Source organism: Pelodiscus sinensis, chromosome 20 (assembly GCF_049634645.1).
Source record: "Pelodiscus sinensis isolate JC-2024 chromosome 20, ASM4963464v1, whole genome shotgun sequence".
Lineage (NCBI taxonomy): Eukaryota > Metazoa > Chordata > Testudines > Trionychidae > Pelodiscus > Pelodiscus sinensis.
The window spans coordinates 17131636-17150594 of NC_134730.1; the positions used below are offsets into that span (position 1 = coordinate 17131636).

General features: G+C 44.3%; 1 long non-coding RNA gene across 2 annotated transcripts in view; it reads left to right on the forward strand.

Annotated features, from left to right (window-relative positions):
* The window catches only part of LOC142819170 (uncharacterized), a 68345-nt gene that overhangs the window by 38418 nt on the left and 10968 nt on the right, over positions 1 to 18959 (forward strand). Inside the window, exons 2-3 of one of the 2 annotated variants that reach the window (XR_012896967.1) lie at positions 16365 to 16531; positions 16696 to 16935. This is a non-coding gene — a long non-coding RNA (uncharacterized LOC142819170). Of the gene's footprint in view, positions 1 to 16364; positions 16532 to 16695; positions 16987 to 18959 lie in introns of those variants that run through there. The other variant, XR_012896966.1, reaches the window with a different exon arrangement.

Sequence of the window (18959 nt, forward strand, 5' to 3'; positions counted from 1 at the left end):
TAAGCAACTTGGGTGTTTACATTTAAAAAAAATTAGACAGGGTAGGGGGAAAACACTCTTTTCAGTACAGAATTAACTTGATCATATATCCTTGATAGGAATCATAGAATACTAGGACTAGAAGGGACCTCAAGAGGTCATCGAGTCCACTCCTCTGCCCTCATGGCAGGACCAAAAACCGTCTAGACCATCCCTGATAGACATTTATCTAACCTACTCTTAAATATCTCCACAGATGGAGATTCCACAACCTCCCTGGGCAGTTTATTCCAGTGCTTGACTACCCTGACAGTTAGGAACTTTTTCCTAATATCCAACCTAAACCTCCCTTGCTGCAGTTTAAGCCCTTTGCTTCTTGTTCTATCTCCAGAGGCCAAGATGAACAAGCTTTCTCCCTCCTCCTTATGACACCCTTTTAGATACCTGAAAACTGCTATCATGTTCCCCCTCAGTCTTCTCTTTTCTAAACTAAACAAACCTAATTCCTTCAGCCTTTCCTCATAGGTCATGTTCTCTAGACCTTTAATCATTCTCGTTGCTCTTCTCTGGACCCTCTCCAATTTCTCCACATCTTTCTTGAAATGTGGTACCCAGAACTGGACACAATACTCCAATTGAGGCCTAACCAGCGCAGAGTAGAGCGGAAGAATGACTTCTCGTGTCTTGCTCACAACACACCTGTTAATGCATCCCAGAATCATGTTTGCTTTCTTTGCAACGGCATCCCACTGCTGACTCATATTCAGCTTGTGGTCCACTATAACCCCTAGATCCCTTTCTGCTGTATTCCTTCCCAGACAGTCACTTCCCATTCTGCATGTATGAAACTGATTGTTCCTTCCTAAGTGGAGCACATTGCATTTGTCTTTATTAAACTTCATCCTATTTACCTCAGACCATTTCTCCAATTTGTCCAGGTCATTTTGAATTATGACCCTATCCTGCAGATTAGTCGCAACCCCTCCCAGCTTGGTGAAGAGATCTGTGAAACAGCAAAAGATATTGCTGCTCCTGTGTGTACCAGCATGGACTGCTCACCTTTGGGTTTCATCTGGATTTGCTGACTTTTATATACGTAGGCTACGTCTATACTGTGCTCTCTATTGCAAGAAAATATGCAAATGAGGCAAAGCAGTGAATATCGCTGTGCCTCATTTACATACTTAATGAGCTGCCATTTTGAACAAGGGGCTTTTGTGCAAAAACCCCTTCTTGCGCAAGAGCTGTTCTGCCTGAAAAAAGTGGCAGAACGGCTCTTGCACAAGAGGGGGTTTTTGCACAAAACACCCTTGCTCAAAATGGCAGGTCATTAAGTATGCAAATGAGGTGCGACAGTATACACTGCTTTCCCGCATTTGCATATTTTCTTGCACAAGAGAGCGCAGTATAGATGTAGCCAGAGTCAGAGATGCTGCAAAATAGCTTTCTATAGAATAATGTAAACGGTGCTTTTAAAATGGCCCATCTGTTTGTATTCGTGCAATGCGCACGAACCCTGTTTGGATCCAGGCTCTATTGTCCTGGTTGCTGTACAAAGTCAGAGATTCCAGTCCCTGAAGAACCTAGGATATAGATGTTATAATTAATATTAACTAGCTGGTATATAGTGCTTTTTCATTGGTAGGTCTCAAAGTGTTTAAAATAAAGTTTTTACAGATGGGGGTGGGGGACATTAAGGCACAGAGCGGGAAAGAGAGAAGTGATTTGCCAGGGTCTTTGAGCCAGATCTTGGCAAAATTAGGAACAGACACCAGGTCTCCTGAGCTGCTGTCTAACATTCTAACCACTAATTGTTGTTAAATGTTTTAAAAAAATCTAAATTCTGAACACATATTTCATGGAATCCTAGGGCTGGAAGAGACCTCAAGGGCCATCGAGTCCCACCCCCTGCCCAAGCAGGACCAATCCTAACTAAATCATGCCAGCCAGGACTTTGTCAGTCCGGGACTTACACACCTTTAGGGATGGAGATTCCACCACTTCTGTAGGTAACCCATTCCAGTACTTCACCACCCTTTGTAGTGAAATAGTTTTTCCTAATATCCAACCTAGACCTCCCCCACTGTAACTTGAGACCATTGCTCCTTGTTCTGCCATCTGTCATTATTGAGAACAGCATCTCTCCATCCCCTTTGGAACCTACCTCCAGGTAGTTGAAGGCTGCTATCAAATCCCCCCTCGCTCTTCTCTTCTGCCGACTAAACAAGCCCAAATCCCTCATCCTCTCCTTGTAGATCATATGCTCCAGCCCCCTAATCATTTTGGTTGTCCTCCACTGGACCTTCTCCACTGGGTCCATATCCTTTCTATACTGGGGGGCCCAGAACTGGATGCAATACTCCAGATGTGGCCTCACCAGAGCCAAATAAAGGGGAATAATAACTTCTCTAGATCTGTGGGAAATGCTCCTCCTAATGAACCCTAATATTCTATTCACTTTCTTGGCTACAAGGGCACACTGTTGACTCATATCCAGCTTCTCATCCACTGTAATCCCCAGGTCCTTTTCTGCAGAACTGCTACTTAACCAGTCGGGCCCTAGCCTGTAACAGGGTTTGGGATTCTTCCGTCCCAAGTGCAGGACTCTGCACTTGTCCTTGTTGAACCTCATCAGATTTCTTTTGGCAAAATCCTCCAATTTGTCTAGGTTACTCTGGACCCTATTCCTGTCCTCCAGTGTATTTACATCTTCCCCCTAGTTTAGTGCATTTGGAGACAATGGCTTAGATTCATCCAAAGGATTCGTTCTTAGTGTATGTGAATGTCTTGGTGCCTCTTTCACAAAGGGGTGGATTATCACCTGCAGCAATGCTCAATCCTGAAGTTACTTCTAAGCAGTTTGAAATTGCACCATTGTTTTCCCCGCTGCATTACTGCCACATCCTCATCCCCACCCCCACAATCTCTCCCCGAGTAGCAAGGCAGCTAGAGGTACACATAGCCTGGCAGTGCTACAGAGAGAACCTTCACCACGTCCGCTGACGGGGAGAAGAGGAAGAGGGCCAGTTGCCCCAGAGTGCAGTGATTCAAAAGGGTCTGGGGTTCCCGGCTGCTGCTGCCACTACTGTGGTGGTGGTGGCAGATGGGCCCTTTAAATCACCATCAGAGTGCCACGCAATGTGCTCCTTACAGCTCTGAGGCCCCATGTGTTGGGGGATACCACACTCTGTGCAACATGGAGGGCTGGATGCCCACAGCCCCACCTCTTATGTCTGAGGCCCTGCCCCTTCCGGGAATGTGGAGCCAATCCCCCCCCCCCCCCCACACACACACCCCTTGCCCAGGGGATCATGGAGTCTTTTGGTTCCCCTGTCTATTGGCAATTTGTGACTAGATTAGGGCCCCTTTCTGTCACCTTAGTGCTGCATAGAGGCTGTAACCCATCCTAAAAATCTGGCTGTGCACATCCGAAACTGTTCTGTGCCGTGGTCACCCTTACCGTTCCTGTGTTGTCTCTGTTACTAGATAGTACTTCCCTGAAATTTGTGGACTCTAATTGTCTTTAACACTTAGTAAAGGGCATAACTAGAAAATACTGTAAAATGGCCATGGTATCATACAGCGTCTGATCCTCATGTGACGACTCATTAATATCAATTTTATTTGTGTGCAGGAAGTCTCCTGAATCAGCTGTTGGCTCCAAAATGCTAACAGTCAGAGTGTAGTTTGACAGAAATCGACTCATTTGAGTGTTCCAGACATAAGTGGTGTCCTGGAAAGATGATTGTGTGTGTCTTTTTCTAAAGAATCTTGGTGGCACCATTTATCCTCCAATCCGGTCTTGCAAAGCATGAGTGAATGGTGAACAGCAAAAGGATTATTACTTAGCTTCCTGGAAAAAAGGCCAAGGAAATAACCTTTGAAACTGGAATATAGGCTACAGGAAAGCATTAACTTTATGGATAGCAAAGACACTGTAATGTTCTCCCATGTTTGCATGCCAGCTGGCGAAACCAAAGATGATTTTAATTGATTGAACTTTGTCCCTCCATAAGACAATTTTTTTTCATTGTTCATCTTCCCTAATTTACTTTATGATCCTTATCCTCACATCAATTCTTTTCTATGCCTCTAATCCATTTGCCTGGGACACCTATGCCTGCTATAATTTTGTTTTCTGATGAGCTGCCTGTAGTTTAGCACAGTATTTAATGTGAGTCATAACCATCACCATATGATATTTCTAGTATTTCCCATCCACCCTTTCTACATCCTAACTGGAACCGTGTGAATAAATGACTTGTCAGTTTGCCACCAGCTCAAGGAAAAAATATCCCTTCAGCCTGAATTGAAAGGGAAATCAGTTTAATTTTCAGAATAAACTGAGAAGTTTGGAGAAATGTATTTTGTGTCAAATGCTTCCCCTTAGACCCAAAACAAAACCTTTTATCTGGGTATTTTTAACCATTTTTAACACAATCAAAGAAAATCAAGGCCTAGATTCACAACAATGATGGTGGCCGGGGTTCCCCATATCTCCCCCTAGTAGCCTGGTGGTTTGGGAACTTCCTGAGGATGATGGGGATCCAGGATCAAATCTTTCTGGAGCAGAGACTTGAGTCTGCTCACCCAGGTGAGTGTCATAAACACTGAGATATTGGATATTCTGGGTATGTCTCTCTCTCTTCTGTTGGATCTTCTCCACAGCACTGGAGGGAAGGGAAAAAAGGCCCCAGGCAGCCACGGCAGGCTGGGCGCTGAGAAACTGTCACTGGTGGCCAGGGGAGTGCTGGGGGAGAGATAAATGCCCCTGGCAGCCAGGGAGGGTGCTATGGAGAGAGAAAATGCCCGTGCTGGATGGGAGCCTCCCCCTCCAACCCCTCCTGAACCCTCACTCTCACCCCCTGCTCCCAACCTCCTGACCTGTGCTTTCCACATCCTCATGGCCCTGCCTTAACTCTTGCACCCTCCTCACCACCAGCCCCTTGCCCTGAAGGACCCGGGTAAAAATGGGTAAGTCTGCCAGTATAAAATATTTGAATAGTCATTGGGTGAGAGAACCCAGTGGTTAGCACCCTCACCTGGAACACTTGGGTTGACGCTTTGGTCTCCTGTACTTCTGATTTTGTAAATGGAGCTTAAATAGAAACAATTATTTCAACGATTCTGAATTTTATTTTTTTTTTCACTTTTGCTGAAACAAAGTCAACATTGGACCTAAATCTACTCTTTTTTTTTTTCTCCTCTGAAAAATGATTTGCCCAGCTGTTCTAACACTAACATTTTCTTTGCTTAAAGCTTGTCTTTGGCATTAGGCAAAACTTCTCACTGGACTGGCCACAATCATGTGCACAGGCCTGTTCTTTGAACAGTTAGTTATTTAGAACCCATCAGCTTATTCCATCCAATGTACATTTCCTTTTTATTTGTGAACATTGTATTTTGTGGGTCTTAACTTCCCAGCATGCCTTTCTGCAAGAAGTTTATCATCTTACCTGTTTGTATTTCACCAAGCATTGTGGTCCTATTCTTGAGTCAGACCATTTGCCACTGCCATGTTACCACTTATTATCAATAATAATAATTATTAGGCTTATAAAGCCATTCAGTGTCTTAGCCAGTAACACTAGTCTGTACATTTCCAATCTCTCTCAAATAGCTCACTTTTTTATGAATTGGACTGTAAGCACTCAATTCGTATTCAGCACACAAACTGAAGAGATGAGGCTCAGGAAAGGAGGATGCATTATAGCACTTAAGAATCCCCCCCTTTCCATGTTTCCTGCTATGCTAATGACTTCAATGCCTTTTTAGCTGAACTCTTTTAATGTGACTCTTTTTTCTTAACGTGGAAAAGCAGAGTCCCTCTCGTATGGAGCTACATTTGCTATTGTCAGAGATCTTGTGACCTTGAGTCTATTATCATCCAAATAATTAGTATGCGGCTTGCTTGGTATCGTTTCACAAATACAGCTGATGTTGCTGCAATGAAAATCAAGCCTAGAAGCAGATTTCCAGAGCCTTTTGGCTTAAGGGGCTACAAGGGGAAGGCTTTTAAAACACAGAATATTCTTGCTTTTACCACCTCTGTGCTCAGAAAGGATGATTCTAAGACCCAATGGAAATGCTCCGTCAATGGAGAAGATTAATGAGAAGTCAAAGTCTGCAGGTGTACCAGGAGCCAAAGCTCTGTCAGTGTTCCAAAGCTGTAATTTGATTAGCTTCTTGGGTTCTGGACACTTGTGTTATGATATCTACTAAGAATTCATATAACCCTCCAAACTAGCATGTTCTCCACCTAAATAAAAGCATCTGGGGTGACCATTCATTAATGTTTCTAATGGATATACTTGTTTCTAAAATAATTTCCAATGCAAATCTGGTTGGTGGCCAGGCTGTGAGTATGAGAGGCGATTAAAATAAAGGAAATAAATTGTATGACTTCAGCGTAATGAGCAAGTACATAGCAAGGAATTCAATGCTACTCTAATGGGATGGGTCTAAAGTGCAGCATCATGTATAGAAGTGAGAGCAAAAAGTCTGTAAGTGGAAAAGGAATGGCCATTAATACTTTAGTCCTTTACCAGCTGTGCATCACCACAGCTGTGGAATGATAAATTGACTGGAGGACTTGATAGCATGTGTTCCATTGCCACGTCTATCAAAGGCGAGTAATCTGTTTGTCAGAGGAGTGTAACACCTCAGCTCAATCAGGCTCTTGACCATTATGTGTCTTGTTTATCCAACAAAGATTCTGGGGATAAAATTTACATTGAGGAGGAAGAACAGGGCACAAGTGTGGAGCATGGGACATCCTCATTCATTTCCCTTTGCAATGCTGGATAAGTGACTTAGTCCCTCTTTGCCTCTGTCCCTCCTCCATAAAATGGGGATAATAGCATTCCTGCCTCACGTAGGTGGTGTTTGTCCTTACAAGTTAGACTGTGAATATGCACAAATACTACACGGAACTGAGAGAAATGGGTGTGGTGAAAGATAATAAAGACTTGGAATTGGTCATGGGGGCTATATATAGGTACCTAAGATTTTGCCAAAAGTGTGGAGATATTCATATGGAAAGCTTTGTATGAAAGTGCCAGGTGGGGGCGTGGGGGGGATGATGTCAGGAGCTGAGACGGGAGTATCTGTTATCTAGAATTATCAAACTGCATGAAGTTACATGGAAATGTGTGGGGGTGGGGGTGGGGGGGGGGACATCAAAACACCTTGCAAGCTTAGAATCTCTGGCAGTGCTGAAGTGATGGGAGAATCGACTGAAGAATAAAACAGCAACTATAGTAAGGGCAGGTCATCTGTTTGAGCAACATGAGAAGCAGGGCTGGCCCACAACATTTTGGCACCTGAGGCAGGGAGCTCCAATGACATCCCCATACCTCCTCGCTTGGGCCAAAGCATTGAAATTTCTCAATTCTGCCTTCTTCCTGTTCTGCTCCTCTCATGGCACTCCCCCCTCTCTGTGCATCTAGAACAGAAAGAATACATATGCACCAGCAGCGGACACAATATTCCACACTCTGGGTCCTAGTGGCACCCTCCCAGTCTGGCACCTGAGGCTGCCACCTCAGTTCATCTCATGGTGAGGCCAGCTCTGATGAGAAGCCACCAAAATGTTCACTCAGAACAGAAATCAATCCCACGCCATGAGGTTTGAAAAACAATTATTTATTTTACGTCTCAGGTCCGCCAGCCTTGTTCATACCCAATAGTACCTTCTTCCACAAATACTCTCATTGATTTCACCAGTATTCCTAGTGGTGCGAAGTGCTGCACAAAGCAAGTGAGGCTTGCAAAATTGGGAGTGAACACTTTAGTTTTCACACTGTACTTTCTGGCTTGAACTGGAAGAGGGGAGCAGAAATAATGTGCATAAAATCTAGTGGTGCCAGGATGCCAGTGAGAAGTGGCTTGAAGGTTGAAAGGACCAATGCCTCAATCCTAAGGATTCTTAACTCCTGCAACTACAGAACATCTAATCAGAGCATAGAAATGGCCCACTGCTAACAACTCTCTTAGATTTTAAAAGTGCAAATAGATGTTCTCTTTTTATTAATGCTTGCCTTTTGAGATGAGGTGGGGTACAGCAAGCATATGTGAGGAAAATAACGCACCTGCTACATTTTTTTTTTCTAGTCAAGGGGCATAGCCATTTTTGTCAGTTAAATCAATCTGCTTGCCTTGGTATCCATCTGCTCTTCTGAGAGCTGAGTCAGCTTTGTCCTATAGGTAATTGAGCAGGAACTGGCTGCAGCATCAGTCTGATAAAGGCCTGGGTTTATAATGCATGCTGACTGAGGCCATGTCTTTGCTCCTGCGAAGATTGACGCTGTTGCAATTGATCTTCCAGAATTTGATTTAGCAGGTCTAGTAAAGACCCACTAAATCGCATTAAGGGCACCCCCATCAGCAGCTGGTGCTCCTGTGAGGAGTAAGGGAAACCCAATAGAAGTGTTTGCTCCCATTGGCCTCCCACTGTGGGGCTGGTGGGGAAACTTGAATCAAGGTACATTGATTCCAGCTATGTAATTAACATACCTGGACTCATGCATCCTGATTCCACCTTCCCCTTTATTAGTGTAGACCTGACTTGAATGAAAAACATGTTGCAGAGGAAGAAACAAAAGGGAAGGTAGAGTAGAAATTTTTTTCCCTTCTCCTCTTCCTTATGAGCTATGCAAATTGTGTAGCTTATTTTGAGTCAATTTCAGAATAGCTTATTTTGAAATTTAGTGCTGTCTACACAGCGCTTATTTTGAAATAGCATTTTATTCTGAAATGTCCCATACTCCTTGTGGAATGAGGTTTACAGGGATATCGGAATAGTGAGCACGTTATATTTAGAAACAACGGGCATGCTCAAAAGACACAAATTGCTATTTCAGGATACCTCTAGTATCCCGAAATAGCACTACAATGTAGACTTATTCACAGATTCCTGTCCTTCCTTTCCAACACAAAGGTGGCATGGAATGGAGAAGTGGACAGAATGCAATTCACTAAAGCTATCACCAGCTCTCAGACAATACCTTGAGGAGTATCATTAACCAGTCCAAATTACATCAGCCCCTTGACTATTTTAAACTTCACCAGGGCTGGGAATTGGGGCATTCTCGGTTCCCTATCAAATCCTATTCTTATCATGTTCAGCAAAAACTAGGCACAAAGGAGAGTCTGGGCCACCAGCTACTCAAAACCCATTCTTTATCATCCTATAGAACTGAACTGAGAATATCTCGTCTTTGGAGTTATGGGCCATTAAATTAAGACACTTATGGGAAGTTATTAATAGTTATTAAATTTTACCTTTTTCATGGTAACTTTGGGAATAGAAGAGGGTCCTGCTTTAGAACCCGAATAGTATAGTCTCTTCTCAGTTTTGTAGGCTCCGTCTGAAAATATACTCTTATGTCTGTTTCCATCTTTAATTGGAAATTTGATGTGAATGAGAGTTAGGAGTATTTATAGTTCCCTTGAAAATTCCCAGTGCCTCAGTAATTTGGCCATTTAAAATATATAGCTACATTAAGTTCTCTCCATCTCCTAGTTCTGGCTGCTGAACATTGTTGGCTCCAATATTTTAAAGATACTATTGAATGGTGCTATATGAATTCTGGATGTTCAACAATAAGGCTTTATATTTTGTTACTAAAGGGTAAACAGGCAGTTAGAAATTGTCAGCTACCTCCCTGCGGACACTGCAAGACGTTCACTGTTGCCTGTGCCATTGATTGAAGGTTCTTTTTGCTTTAAGTCCATTACCTTGAGACATTTTTCAATTCAAAGTTATATGGGACTCATACATAACCATAAAATATGCCAGACTCTGATTATGAAGAACAATGAACTAGGAATAATAATTGTGGAGGCAAATTGTCAGAGTTAATGATATCTATGTTATAGCAGCAATATTCCTATGGAAAAAAACTGAGAAGAGTGGGTTTTTCATTTCAGATTCACTCATTGAAATATGAGGGCTAATATCAGAGAAAGTTACAGGTAGTTCATCAATTTTCTGCACCATTTGTTGTACTTTATTTTTTTTTATCACAAGAGAGTCTACAGCTTCCAACAAATCTTGTACTGCCCCGATGTACTCCCATATAGTGTTACAGTCTTTGCCCCAAATGACTTACTTTCTCCCACACTTTGTCTTTTATCTCTGCTTAGACTGTATTATCCCTATTTTATGGATGGGGAAGAGAGTTCCAGAGAGGTTGTTTAGACCATTTGAATTTTGTTTCCAAAATTGGCTTCTTCCCAGTGATGGAACAGGCACGTCTATTACCTGTACGTTAGCAAGCATCAGTCCTGGCTAAACCAGTGTTACCGCTTTTGGCCTGAGTGGATATTTAAAGCGCAGGGCCCTACAGGTTGTCCCAGTTGGGAGTAGAAATTAAGATGGAATCAGTACATCCTTGTAAATAAATAAGACTGCATAAAAGAACACGAAGTCCTGCTTCTCCAAGTGCAGGAGAAGCCCAGAAAGAGAGTCAGTTTCCTTCCTCGCGGCACCAACTCTTTCTGTGAGCATATTCAGGGTATACATGTTTAGCTTTCCTTCTGCTTCTCTCCATTATGCGTCACCTTGGTCCTATGGTGTATTTCTTGTGCATAGACCTAGACCAAAACCAGTTTCACTGAACAAAGACCTAGCACAGTGGTTCTCAACTTGTTTCAGTCCATGGACCACCAGGCCAATCAAATTTTCGTGGACCACCTTTTTGAGACATGATAAATAAGAGCAGACAAAAAGGCATAAATCAGCCTAATGGTGGCACCTGCTCATGCCATGTGACTTTGGACAGTGTTCCTTTGGACCACCGAAAAAGTCACCATGGACCACCAGTGGTCTATGGACCACCAGTTGAGAACCACAGTCCTAGCACCTACAGTTGAAACCCCTCAGACCAGAAGATGGAGCTTCTACTGAGCTTTTCCATGTACCTATATTTCTGCATGCTGCTTCTTTTGTTTTAACCAGATGATTAGAATGGCTTCTTTACATTTGTCAAGAACAAATCATGTCAAACCATTCTGATAGCTGCCTCTGATAGGATAAGCCTTGTGAATAAGGGGAAAGTGGTGACTGAAGATGTGACTTCAGTAAAATATTTGATACAGTCTTGCATGACTTTCTAATACAGCCTAGATGGGGGTGCTTTAAGATGGGTGTATAACTGGTGGAATAACATTTCAATCGATGGTTCGCAACAAAAGTGATTTAAACATCTAGAAGATATGACCTATGAGACAGGACTAAAAGAATTGAGTTTTAGTCTTAAAAAGTAGACTGAGAGGGGATATAAAGGAGGAGGAAGAAAAATTATTCTCCATAACCTCCAATGACAGGACAAAAGGAATGGTCTTAAAGTGCATGCATGAATGTGTGACGGGCTGTCCTTTCCCCGCCCCTTCTCAGCACTGGCCGCAGCACTCGGCGCCGCGGTGCACTGCAACACTGCAGTGCATGCGCGAATGGGCCAGTGTACCATTCAAAGGGAGCGCTGGCACGCACAGTCAGGGAGGAAGGAGAGGGAGCGCTGATGTCCGGGGAAACCAGGAGGTGCGCAGAGGTGGTGGAGGCAGCAAGCGACCAGCTGCAAAGGGTGGCTGAAGCAGCCCCGGAGTTAGGGGGAGAACCAGTGTCTGAGGAGGCTGGCAGGAGCGCAGGGACAGCAGAAGCAGGAGCCAACCAGTCATGGGGGGAGGAAGGAGTGGCCCAGGAACACTGGACTGGAAGCGGCGAGCAAGCTTCCAGATCACCAGCGGCTGCCATCTCAACAAGGGGCTCCCTAGGAGGGAGCGGCAGAGCCAGAGGCCTGTGGGACCCCAAAGCTGACTCCTCAGCAAGCACCGCGGGGGCAGGGACTCTACCTCAGCCTGAGAATCTTGGACACAGCGCAGCGGTAAGGTGCAGGAGCCTCGGTCGGGGGTGTAGTAGAAGGCACAGCATATGACTGGGTAGGAAGCGGCCCAGGGCGGAAGGGAGCCAAGGGGAATCAAGCAGTGGGCCCGGTATTGGCTCCGGAGGGACCCCCAAAGGGCCAGTCTATATCCTGAGGGCCTTGGACTGGGGCCCAGTGGAGAGGGAGGGCCCGGACCCACCTACCCCGCCAATGCCCCTACCACCAATTCCGACACCATCAGCAATTCTGACACCATCCTGAACTGCGTCGAACCTCAGACTGGGGTTCGGTGGCGAGGACTATTCAGTGGTCGGGACCCCCATGGTCCCACCGTAGCACAGCAGGAATCAGAGCGCGGGCAGCTCCGCATCCATCGGCTACCCATTGGGGACCTGCGATCGGGGGGAGCGGAATCTTCCCAGAGGTCCAGGAAGCCCTGTAGGCTAGGACCCTCCCTGATCACCGGCACTAAGCCTCATTGCGAAGACTTGGGCCACCCAACCCACAGAGACAGGGCTAAAATAAGCTGGGGTGGTTTGCCCCTGGCTTACGCGGGGAGAGTCACCAGCCCACAAGCACCTAGAGGCTACTAGGGCCATTGACAGAAGGTTTAGATAGGACAGTAGGAAAAACTTCCTAACTATGTGTGAAATTAAGCTCTGGAATAAATTGCATAGGAAGGTTATGGAATCTCCACCACTAGAAATTTTTAAGTACAGGTTAGACAAACATCTCTCAGGGATGGTCTAGATTGGGGTGGGCAACTTTTTTTGAGTCAGGGGCCACTGACCCACAGAAAATAAAGGGATTGACAAGAAAAGTAGACTGTAAATTAGTTACAAAAGGCCATTCCTACCTGCCTGGTGAGATTTTTTTTTTTTTTTTAAATACCACACAGATCATTTGTATAATAGACGACTGGAATATTTAATCTTATTTGAATTGATTGGTATATATTTTCCTCTGTTTCCACCTTCAAGACACACATCAAGGAATCTGTTTCCTCTTATCAATATGTAACCACTACCAAGGCGAATTTGAACCTGGGCCCTCGGGAACTGACTCTAGGAGCCTCTACCCACTGAGCAAAAAGCCAGCTGGCTCCCAGCCCATTCTGCAGAGGTCTCTTGATCTTAATTGTTGCAGTGGTCTAGGTACCACTTGCAGTACTCAGTAACCACACTAGGTGTTTAGGTTACAAATACTCATTATTTAATTACTATTTTGTCCCCTCCATTCCTTGTGGATTTCAGCGCATAATCCAAATGGGGATTCCCAATTACCTGTTGTGGCCAAGGCGAATTCAATATAATTGAAGGAGAGTGACATTTGTAGACTCTGTACTCCCACAGTCCTGGGATGACTGCATTTTGGCCTGGTTCCTCAGCGTTCAGCTACAAAGCCTAAAGGTGGCTGTACGTTCTGTCAGATTCTGGTGTTCACAAGAGCTCATCATGACAGTTAGGGCTCTGCAGGCCATGGGTGGTGGCCCCATTCCCTTATGAAGGCATCGTAAGGGAGGCATAAAATATTATGCTTTTGTGACACTCCTGGGACTGGCTACCAAAGCCCGAGACCATAAGAGCCAACAGACTTGCTTGGACCTGGGAAAAGTAGCTGTGCATTCCTGGAACGGTTGGAGTCTCAGGCAGAAAGGGTTGATCTGGGCAGCCATTCTCAGCACCGCCTGGAGCACACTGGGCCTGTCCCTCCCAGCCCTCAGAGCCTCCTGGAGGCATTCTGGTGGTTATTTAAAAGGCCCAGGGCTCAGGCCACACCACTCTGGTAGTGGTGGCAGGGAGCCCTAGGCCTTTCTGAATCGCCAGGCCCCAGGGCAACTGCCTTGTTCCCCCCTCCTCCAATCCCTTCTGTTGGTGGGCTTGCTTGAGATGTACTTTGTGCTGTGCTTGCAATGTGACACAATGTTGTACTAAGACAAGGGAGAATGTGGGTCCAGTGTGTTTTTGTCTTCAGATGTCACACTTCATCAAAAGATACCATGCAGCTCAGAGGCTACTGGAGCTGACTACTTTAGCTGGGAGCTACTTGCTTCCCACCATCCAAGGCCCTACCCCACCCTGCCTCTTCCCGTGCCTGCTCTACCCCTACCCCACTGAACATCCTCTAATTTTTCTCCATGAGTGCTTTAGTCCCGGAGTACTCACAGAATTGATACCTATGCTTGAGGCCATCTTCGAGAAGAATGAAGTGCTATGGCTAGAATCTTCCGGGGGTAGCCGAGTTAGTCTGTACAGGATAAAGTTAAAAACAGCAAATAGTCTGGTAGCACTTTATAGACTAACAAAACATGTGGATGATATCATGAGCTTTTGTGGGCACAGCCCACTTCTTCAGATGACTGGAGTTTTGAGTTTAGGATGAGCAGACCCAAAATATATAGGGGAGAGGGAGTGTAAGGGGGGAAAAAAGGAGAGGGTGGGGAACAAGGAGCAGAGGGTATGAAAATATCAAAGGGAAAAACAAGTTGTCAGAACTGGCAATCTATAAGCATTTTAAGATTGGATAGTTAAAAGGAAGCAGATAAGGATCAAAGGATAGCAATAGATAGGAAGGGTACTAATGCAAGAATCTACACAAAGAGCTGTTGGCACCTTCATTGAATGTTAGGTTGATAATGTCCCAGCCATCCCTTATCTCAATTGAGAAGGCCATCAGCGTGATAACTGAACTTGTGGATGAATTGTAATTCAAACACCTTTCCGTGTATTTGACTAGTAGAACTGGTTTGTGACAAGACAGCTACTTGGAGATCTTTTAAAGAGTGATTAGGTGGATTGAAGTGCTCTCCAACAGGTTTCTGTATGTTTCCTTTACGTATATCCGATTTGTGTCCATTGATTATTTCCCGTAGGGACTGTCCAAATTGTCCAGTATATATAGCAGTGGGGCATTGCTGGCATTTGATGGCATAGATCAAATTACTGGATGTGCAGTTAAATGATCTTCTGATTTGGTAGCTTATGTTGGCTCCAGCTGGCGAATTCCAGTAATGAATTCACTGGTATAGATATGTGGGCAAAGTTGGCACTGCGGCTGATTGAAGGGCTGGGTTTCTGAATGCTTATGATGTGATTGTGTAGCATGGTTACTGGAAAGAATTCGTTTCAGGCTGGGAGGTTGTCTGTAAGCGAGAATAGGCTTTTCCCCCAAGGCCTCTGAGAGTGAGAGATCATTTTCCAAGATGGATTGCAGATTGTGTATAATGCGTTGGAGGGGTTTGAGTTGTGGACTGTAGGTAATAACAAGTGGAATTCTGTTATTCTCCCTTTTGGGTTTGTCTTGAAGTACTTCGTGTCTGGGTACTTTTTTGGCTCTGTCAATCTGTTTTTTCACTTCTTCAGGTGGGTATTTCAGTTTCAGGAATGCTCTATATAGATCCTGTAGGTGTTTGTCTCTGTCTGTGGGATGAGAGCAAATCCGGTTGTATCTTAGAGCTTGGCTGTATACAATAGATTGAGAAATGTGTTTAGGATGGAAGCTGGAGGCATGAAGGTAAGTGTAGCGGTTGCTGGGTTTCCGGTATAGGGTGGTGGAAATTTGTCCATTATTTAATTGTACTGTAGTGTCCAGGAAGTGGATTTTTCATGTGGACTGATCCAGGCTGAGGTTGATGGTAGGGTGGAAGTTGTTGTTAGCTTGGGGCAAGGGAGACCCAGGTTCAGCTCCCTGCTCTGCTACAAACATTGTAGTGTGATCTTAGACATGTCAATTTCTGTGTGTCACAGTTCTCCATCTGTAAAATGGGGGGCTCTAGCACTTCCTGCCTTTGGAAAGGAATTAAAGATTGTGAGATGTTCAGATACTTAAAGCAAGTAAGTTAGAAAGATGTGAGAAAAGATAATAACTTTGCCATTTGGGAGGTAAAGATACTAAAGGAAATGGAAATTGGCTTTTCTACAGTGCTTGCTTCTCACTTTGGTAATTGAGCATTTCTCATGCATTAATGTTTCTATCCGGACAACATCTCTGAGGAAGTGAAATGCTACCCCCCTTTGTACAAGTGGGTAACTGAGTTACAAAGATCACCCAGGAAGACTAGTACAGCTCGGAAGAAATCAAGGTCTTTTGAGTTAGTGTAGAATATCTTAAACCCCGACTAACATTCGTTTCTCTCAGGTCAGGTATTTCTAAGGAATACATAAAAGAAAACTTGAAAGTCTTCTAAAATCAATTTTATTTTCATACCATATAGTCTCTACTCACTGGTGTGTATTCTGTAGTGAAAGTATGAGATTGCTGAAGTATATTTTTAAGCAACTAATAATAGTCTTGTTGATGTATTCAAATAGAACCTGGGAAAACAATCTTTGCTATATACAATTAAGACTTGAAATAAAAATATTCTACTCTGTGCAGAAACTGCTGTAGATCCTGTGCTCATACCAAGATCATCATTGGTTTTGAAAAACAAACAAACATGAAAACTGACTGACAACATATGATGATCAATGGATCAGTAATAACTGTGTCTTTCAACAGCATTGCCAGTGCATTGTAGTTTGGCAACAGCCTACTGCTTCTGAAGGGATGATCTTCCAATGAAAGCGAACTGGATTCAGTGAATGATAACCATTGGTCAGAATGCACCATCACATGACTAAGAGGAAGAAAAGTGAAGCAGGTGTGAACATCCTGTCTGCCACCAGGTAATATGCCTAATCCTAAACCTCATATGTAGAACACCAGGACCACTTGAATGGAGGATCTAAACCTCTCAGGTGCTCTGGGACCCTAGCAAGCCCCTGCTATCATGAAGCCAGGGGCCCATGGACTCCTTAGGCCTCAGCTATCTCTTCTATCTCTTTTCAAGGGCTCCCTGTCATGGGGATGGAGTGGGCAGTTCTAGGAGTGTGGGAGTGGAAGGTGATGCACTCCGCTGACACTATCCATCCCTGCACATTTTCCTCCCATTTATCCTCCTCCTCCTCCTCCTCCCCAGACAAGTAGAAAGGCCTCATGGAAGGGGGAAGATGTTTTACATCAGAGGAGGAATTAAGCACTGGAAGGAACCTTCATTTCCTGATGCTCTGTATTACCTGAGGTTTCTCTGGTATGTTAATAAATACATCTTTTGTAATTTTGCCACAGTTTCAATTCTGACTGATAACTTTTAATTTGCCATTCAAAGTGCCATGTTGATTATGAATCTGATCCCAATGTATTTTAAATATCACAGAATAGGATAGAATGAAGCTCAGTCTAGAAACTTATGCTATTCCCATTAAAGTGGTACCATATTGTAGCTTCAGCAAGAATACACCCAGAAACATGCAACAGCTGGACCTATCAACACATCATAAAATGTAGGTGCAGAGACTGAAAGACAAATGAGGTGATACAAGCCTAGGAGGGGAAAAAAGGTAGTTAAGGAGAGGATTTGCCCTATGATCACAATTTTTGTGAAGGTAAGGGTTGAGCTTCTGATCATATGGCTTCTTCTCCATTCCAACATGACAAGACTACTGAGCTTTCATTTTTCACAGTCACTCACCCATTGCTCACTGGCCTCACAGCAATTAGTGTAATTTAATGCAAAGAGCATGCCTATAAAAATGAATGCATGGACAATAACTCAGTCCCCTTACTTGTGGAAGTGAGCATGTATAAAGTAATGTAGTTCACAAACAACTGTAAAAATGACCAAGGGTCTCTGATACCTTTTTGTTTTATAATAGTGAAGTGAGAAAAGCTGTTCAACACAAATCAAGAAAGCAAGTTTAATTAGGTAAAAACCCAACTAGTAGCAAATTACTCCAACTAATGTATTCTAGATTTCTTACTTAAAGACATTAACTATCATTGAAATTACATGAAACATGACTAGTTTAATTATTTTGTTCTTAGTGGAAGATGGCTAATTAATTTGGTAATAATAAATATGTGTCTGAATGTCATTTTGAAGTCCCTACAGGTCCTAATTATTCTGAAAGTCTGAAGTATAGGCTTTAAAATAAAAAAGATTACTAGAGGAAAGATTCTTCTGATGAATTTCAGAGGTGTGCAGTAAAAGTTGCCGTCTTAATGACTGCTTAGTTCTTGATCAGGGGTAAAAATATGAAGAGAAAATGCAGAGCCCCCAAAGTCAAGAAGCCTTTCATGTGTTTTTTTTTTTTTTTTTTTTTTTTTTTTTGTAGTAGATTCTGTCTGAGTCCAGAGATCATAGCAATCTCTAGAAATCAGTCAGGTAACTGATAACTATTGTTATCAACTCTGGGTATGTCTGCACGACAGTGTTATTTCGAAATAGCTTATTTTGAAATGACGCGTCTACATACAAAATGCATTTCGAAATAGCACGTCCACACTGAGTGGACTCTGAATCGCATTTAAGGCTGGCTGGAACCAGTTCCAGTCAAGACTTACTGTGTGGGGCTGCTCCCTAAGGTCTGTGCTTAAAGGGACACACCTCCCTCCCCCAGGACAGCCAGTTCTCAGGTTTCCCTGCTTGGTTCCCTACCTTGATGAGGGAGAGCAAAGCATTTTGTCTCTGCGTGCTTTGGTTGCCCTCACTTGGGACACCAGAGCACTCTGCAACATGGAGCCAGAGCTGCCTCTGGGCACTCTGGTGTTTCTTTTGGATGTGTTGCTGCAAGCCTGGCTGCACTTCCTGCAGGCTGCCATCCGGGAGGTATCAGTATCCAGGGGGCCCTGCGGGAGAGCTTCCACCCTGAGGAGCACTAAGAGCCTCCCTGGTCTGCCCCACTGGGGGCTTGTGCCTCATCCCTCCCTCATGTCCTTCCACTTACCCGTCCCTAGCCCCCCTTCCTGATGTCAAATAAAATACATGTATTTTCAAAAATATAAACTCTGTTTATTTAACAAAACTGGGAGGGGGGCATGAAACTCCGGGGAGACTGGGGAAAGGAGGTGGAAGAGGGGAGGCGAGAGGGGAGAGGGGAAACTGGGAGGAGGGAGCTGGAAGGGGGAAGCAAAGGGAAGAAGGGAGGGGAATCTCAGGGCTCGGAGTGGGGGGTCTTGCTGCGCCAACTGTCTCCCAGCACAGTGGGTACAGGAGCCTCGGCGTCCTCGAGGGGGATGGGGAGGAGAGTGTGGAGGTTGAGGAGGGAGAGGCAG